Here is a 7,319-nt window from a genome sequence, read left to right on the forward strand (position 1 = left end):
AATTTTCAAGTTTTTGAAATAGAAATCTTTTCATGAAAATCTTAGACTTTTTTGAAGTCGAAAAAATTCATGAACATTTTCAACTTTTTTGAAGTGTAAATCTTTTCATGAAAATTTTCAACTTTTTTGAAGCCGAAATCTTTTCATGAAAATTTTCAACTTTTTTGAAGCCGAAATACTTCATGAAAATTTTTGACTTTTTTGAAGCCGAAATCTTTTAATGTAAATTTTCAACTTTTTTGATGCCGAAATAGTTCATGACATTTTTTCAACTTTTTTGAAGTCGAAAAAATTCATGAACATTTTCAACTTTTTTGAAGTGTAAATATTTTCATGAAAATTTTCAACTTTTTTGAATACGAAATCTTTTCATGAAAATTTTCAAGTTTTTGAAGCAGAAATCTTTTCATGAAAATCTTAGACTTTTTTGAAGTCGAAAAAATTCATGAACATTTTCAACTTTTTTGAAGTGTAAATCTTTTCATGAAAATTTTCAACTTTTTTGAAGCCGAAATCTTTTCATGAAAATTTTTACCTTTTTTAAAGCCAAAATCCTGTCATGAAAAATTTATACTTTTTTGAAGCAGAAATCTTTTCATGAAAATTTTCGACTTTATTCAAACTGATATTCTACATTTTCTAACTCAAAGTGTCGTTTCAAAGTAAAAATACTGTTAGAGGGAGTGATTCAGACAAAATTAGATGAAACAGCTGTACTGGTAACAAACAACGATATTAACAGCTTTAGTGATCAAATTGAGCGTATCTTGCGAAGCTGAGCTCGAAAGTGACATGAAACATGTTTTTCAGACAAAAAGTGACACTTACTGTTCAGACTGCATTTTCTAACTCAAAGTGTCGTTTCAAAGTAAAAATACTGTTAGAAGGAGTTTTTCAGGCAAAATTAGATGAAACAGCTGTAGTGGTAAAAAATGAGCGCAGTTACATGAAATGACATCAAAATCAACATTCCCTGAGCCAGACAACGCTATTAACAGCTTTAGTGATCAAATTGAGCGTATCTTGCGAAGCTGAGCTCGAAAGTGACATGAAACATGTTTTTCAGACAAAAAGTGACACTTACTGTTCAGACTACATTTTCTAACTCAAAGTGTCGTTTCAAAGTAAAAATACTGTTAGAGGGAGTGATTCAGACAAAATTAGATGAAACAGCTGTAGTGGTAACAAATGAGCGCAGTTACATGAAATGACATCAAAATCAACATTCCCTGAGCCAGACAACGCTATTAACAGCTTTAGTGATCAAATTGAGCGTATCTTGCGAAGCTGAGCTCGAAAGTGACATGAAACATGTTTTTGAGACATAAAGTGACACTTACAGTGAATACCTGTTCTGACTACATTTTCTAACTGAAAGCGTCGTTTCAAAGTAAAAATACTGTTAGAAGGAGTGTTTCAGGCAAAATTAGATGAAACAGCTGTAGTGGTAAAAAATGAGCGCAGTTACATGAAATGACATCAAAATCAACATTCCCTGAGCCAGACAACGCTATTAACAGCTTTAGTGATCAAATTGAGCGTATCTTGCGAAGCTGAGCTCGAAAGTGACATGAAACATGTTTTTGAGACATAAAGTGACACTTACAGTGAATACCTGTTCTGACTACATTTTCTAACTGAAAGCGTCGTTTCAAAGTAAAAATACTGTTAGAAGGAGTGTTTCAGGCAAAATTAGATGAAACAGCTGTAGTGGTAAAAAATGAGCGCAGTTACATGAAATGACATCAAAATCAACATTCCCTGAGCCAGACAACGCTATTAACAGCTTTAGTGATCAAATTGAGCGTATCTTGCGAAGCTGAGCTCGAAAGTGACATGAAACATGTTTTTGAGACATAAAGTGACACTTACAGTGAATACCTGTTCTGACTACATTTTCTAACTGAAAGCGTCGTTTCAAAGTAAAAATACTGTTAGAAGGAGTGTTTCAGACAAAATTAGTTGAAACAGCTGTACTGCTAACAATCAACGATATTAACAGCTTTAGTGATCAAATTGAGCGTATCTTGCGAAGCTGAGCTCGAAAGTGACATGAAACATGTTTTTGAGACATAAAGTGACACTTACTGTTCAAAACATGTTTCATGTCACTTTCGAGCACAACTTCGAATCACTCCCTCTAACAGTATTTTTACTTTGAAACGACACTTTGAGTTAGAAAATGTAGTCTGAACAGTAAGTGTCACTTTTTGTCTGAAAAACATGTTTCATGTCACTTTCGAGCTCAGCTTCGCAAGATACGCTCAATTTGATCACTAAAGCTGTTAATAGCGTTGTCTGGCTCAGGGAATGTTGATTTTGATGTCATTTCATGTAACTGCGCTCATTTGTTACCAGTACAGCTGTTTCATCTAATTTTGTCTGAATCACTCCTTCTAACAGTATTTTTACTTTGAAACGGCACTTTGAGTTAAAAATGTAGTCTGAACAGTAAGTGTCACTTTATGTCTCAAAAACTTGTTTCATGTCACTTTCGAGCTCAGCTTCGCAAGATACGCTCAATTTGATCACTAAAGCTGTTAATATCGTTGTTTGTTACCAGTGCTGCTGTTTCATCTAATTTTGTCTGAATCACTCCTTCTAACAGTATTTTTACTTTGAAACGACACTTTGAGTTAGAAAATGTAGTCAGAACAGGTATTCACTGTAAGTGTCACTTTATGTCTCAAAAACATGTTTCATGTCACTTTCGAGCTCAGCTTCGCAAGATACGCTCAATTTGATCACTAAAGCTGTTAATAGCGTTGTCTGGCTCAGGGAATGTTGATTTTGATGTCATTTCATGTAACTGCGCTCATTTGTTACCAGTGCTGCTGTTTCATCTAATTTTGTCTGAATCACTCCTTCTAACAGTATTTTTACTTTGAAACGACACTTTGAGTTAGAAAATGTAGTCAGGACAGGTATTCACTGTAAGTGTCACTTTATGTCTCAAAAACATGTTTCATGTCACTTTCGAGCTCAGCTTCGCAAGAAACGCTCAATTTGATCACTAAAACTGTTAATAGCGTTGTCTGGCTCAGGGAATGTTGATTTTGATGTCATTTCATGTAACTGCGCTCATTTGTTACCAGTGCTGCTGTTTCATCTAATTTTGTCTGAATCACTCCTTCTAACAGTATTTTTACTTTGAAACGACACTTTGAGTTAGAAAATGTAGTCAGGACAGGTATTCACTGTAAGTGTCACTTTATGTCTCAAAAACATGTTTCATGTCACTTTCGAGCTCAGCTTCGCAAGATACGCTCAATTTGATCACTAAAGCTGTTAATAGCGTTGTCTGGCTCAGGGAATGTTGATTTTGATGTCATTTCATGTAACTGCGCTCATTTGTTACCAGTGCTGCTGTTTCATCTTATTTTTGATGAATCACTCCTTCTAACAGTATTTTTACTTTGAAACGACACTTTGAGTTAAAAAATGTAGTCAGGACAGGTATTCATTGTAAGTGTCACTTTATGTCTGAAAAACATGTTTCATGTCACTTTCGAGCTCAGCTTCGCAAGATACGCTCAATTTGATCACTAAAGCTGTTAATAGCGTTGTCTGGCTCAGGGAATGTTGATTTTGATGTCATTTCATGTAACTGCGCTCATTTGTTACCAGTACAGCTGTTTCATCTAATATTGTCTGAATCACTCCTTCTAACAGTATTTTTACTTTGAAACGGCACTTTGAGTTAGAAAATGTAGTCTGAACAGTAAGTGTCATTTTATGTCTCAAAAACATGTTTCATGTCACTTTCGAGCTCAGCTTCGCAAGATACGCTCAATTTGATCACTAAAGCTGTTAATATCGTTGTTTGTTACCAGTACAGCTGTTTCATCTAATTTTGTCTGAATCACGCCTTCTAACAGTATTTTTACTTTGAAACGGCACTTTGAGTGAGAAAATGTAGTCTGAACAGTAAGTGTCATTTTATGTCTCAAAAACATGTTTCATGTCACTTTCGAGCTCAGCTTCGCAAGATACGCTCAATTTGATCACTAAAGCTGTTAATAGCGTTTTCTGGCTCAGGGAATGTTGATTTTGATGTCATTTCATGTAACTGCGCTCATTTCTTATCAGTACAGCTGTTTCATCTAATTTTGTCTGAATCACTCCTTCTAATAGTATTTTTACTTTGAAACGACACTTTGAGTTAGAAAATGTAGTCTGAACAGTAAGTGTCACTTTATGTCTCAAAAACATGTTAGAAAATGTAGAATATCAGTTTGAATAAAGTTGAAAATTTACATATAAAGATTTCAGCTTTAAAAAAGTTGAAAACTTTCATGAAGTATTTCAGCTTTGAAAAAGTTGAAAACTTTCATGAAGTATTTCGACTTCAAAAAAGTTGAAAATTTTCAATAAGTATTTCGTCTTCAAAAAAGTTCAAAATGTTCATGAAAAGATTTCATTTTCAAAAAAGTTCAAAATTTACATGAAAAGATTTCTGTTTCAAAAAAGTTGAAAATTTCAAGCTTTTTAAAAAGTTGAAAATTTTCATGAAGTATTTTTGCTTCAAAAAGTTGAAAACTTTCATGAAAAGATTTCGGCTTCAAAAAAGTTGAAAATTTTCATGAAAAGATTTCTGCTTCAAAATTTTCATGAAAAGATTCATGAAAAGATTTCGGATTTAAAAAAGTTGAAAATTTTAATGAAAACATTTCGGCTTCAAAAAAGTTGAAAATTTTCATGAAGTATTTCGGATTCAAAAAAGTTGAAAATTTACATGAAAAGATTTCTGCTTGAAAATTTTCATAAAAATATTTCTGCATTAAAAAAGTCAAAGATTTTCATGAAAAGATTTCGGATTTAAAAAAGTTGAAAATTTTAATGAAAACATTTCGGCTACAAAAAAGTTGAAAATTTTCATGAAGTATTTCGGATTCAAAAAAGTTGAAAATTTACATGAAAAGATTTCTGCTTAAAAAAATTGAAAATTTTCATGAAAAGATTTCTGCTTGAAAATTTTCATAAAAATATTTCTGCATTAAAAAAGTCAAAGATTTTCATAAAAAGATTTCGGATTTAAAAAAGTTGAAAATTTTAATGAAAACATTTCGGCTACAAAAAAGTTGAAAATTTTCATAAAAAGATTTCTGCTTCAAAAAAGTCGAAGATTTTCATGAAAAGATTTCGGCTTCAAAAAAGTCAAAAATTTTCATGAAGTATTTTGGTTTCAAAAAAGTTGAAAATTTACATGAAAAGATTTCAGCTTCAAAAAAGTTGAAAATTTTCATGAAAAGATTTCTGCTTGAAAATTTTCATGAAAAGATTTCTGCTTCAACAAAGTTGAAAATTTTCATGAAAAGATTTCTGCTTCAACAAAGTTAAAAATTTTCATGAAAAGATTTAGCCTTCACAAAAGTTGAAAATTTTCATGAAAAGATTTCGGCTTCAAAAAAGTTGAACATTTTCATAAAGTATTTCTGCTTCAAAAAAGTTGAAGATTTTCATGAAAAGATTTCGGCTTCAACAAAGTTGAAAATTTTCATGACAGGATTTTGGCTTTAAAAAAGGTAAAAAATTTCATGAAGTATTTCAGCTTCAAAAAATTTGAAAATTTTGATGAAAAGATTTCTGCTTCAAAAAAGTTCAAAATTTTCATGAAAAGATTTCGGCTTCAAAAAAGTTGAACATTTCCATGAAGTATTTCGGTTTCAAAAAAGTTAAAAATTTACATGAAAAGATTTCGGCTTCAAAAAAGTTGAAAATTTTGATGAAAAGGTTTCATTTTCAAAAAAGTTGATAATTTTTATGAAAAGATTTCTGCTTCAAAAAAGTTGAAAATTTTCATGACAAGATTTTGGCTTCAAAAAAGTTGAAAATTTCCATGAAAAGATTTCAGCTAGAACAAAATTGAAATTTTTCATTACAGGATTTTGGCTTTAAAAAAGTTGAAAATTTTCATGAAAAGATTTCTGCTTCAAAAAAGTTGAAAATTTTCATGAAAAGATTTCGGCTTCAAAAAAGTCAAAAATTTTCATGAAGTATTTTGGTTTCAAAAAAGTTGAAAATTTACATGAAAAGATTTCGGCTTCAAAAAAGTTGAAAATTTTCATGAAAAGATTTCTGCTTTAAAATTTTCATGAAAAGATTTCTGCTTCAACAAAGTTGAAAATTTTCATGAAAAGATTTCTGCTTCAACAAAATTGATATTTTTCATTACAGGATTTTGGCTTTAAAAAAGTTGAAAATTTTCATGAAAAGATTTCTGCTTCAAAAAAGTTGAAGATTTTCATGAAAAGATTTCGGCTTCAAAAAAGTCAAAAATTTTCATGAAGTATTTTGGTTTCAAAAAAGTTGAAAGTTTACATGAAAAGATTTCGGCTTCAAAAAAGTTGAAAATTTTCATGAAAAGATTTCTGCTTTAAAATTTTCATGAAAAGATTTCTGCTTCAACAAAGTTGAAAATTTTCATGAAAAGATTTCTGCTTCAACAAAGTTGAAAATTTTCATGAAAAGATTTCTGCTTCAACAAAATTGAAAATTTTCATGAAAAGATTTCTGCTTCAACAAAATTGAAATTTTTCATTACAGGATTTTGGCTTTAAAAAAGTTGAAAATTTTCATGAAAAGATTTCTGCTTCAAAAAATTTGAAAATTTTGATGAAAAGATTTCTGCTTCAAAAAAGTTCAAAATTTTCATGAAAAGATTTCGGCTTCAACAAAGTTGAAAATTTTCATGACAGGATTTTGGCTTTAAAAAAGGTAAAAAATTTCATGAAGTATTTCAGCTTCAAAAAATTTGAAAATTTTGATGAAAAGATTTCTGCTTCAAAAAAGTTCAAAATTTTCATGAAAAGATTTCGGCTTCAAAAAAGTTGAACATTTCCATGAAGTATTTCGGTTTCAAAAAAGTTAAAAATTTACATGAAAAGATTTCGGCTTCAAAAAAGTTGAAAATTTTGATGAAAAGGTTTCATTTTCAAAAAAGTTGATAATTTTTATGAAAAGATTTCTGCTTCAAAAAAGTTGAAAATTTTCATGACAAGATTTTGGCTTCAAAAAAGTTGAAAATTTCCATGAAAAGATTTCAGCTAGAACAAAATTTAAATTTTTCATTACAGGATTTTGGCTTTAAAAAAGTTGAAAATTTTCATGAAAAGATTTCTGCTTCAAAAAAGTTGAAAATTTTCATGAAAAGATTTCGGCTTCAAAAAAGTCATAAATTTTCATGAAGTATTTTGGTTTCAAAAAAGTTGAAAATTTACATGAAAAGATTTCTGCTTCAAAAAAGTTGAAAATTTTCATGAAAAGATTTCTGCTTTAAAATTTTCATGAAAAGATTTCTGCTTCAACAAAGTTGAAAA

The sequence above is a fragment of the Labrus bergylta genome, chromosome 15 (assembly GCF_963930695.1).
Source record: "Labrus bergylta chromosome 15, fLabBer1.1, whole genome shotgun sequence".
NCBI lineage: Eukaryota > Metazoa > Chordata > Actinopteri > Labriformes > Labridae > Labrus > Labrus bergylta.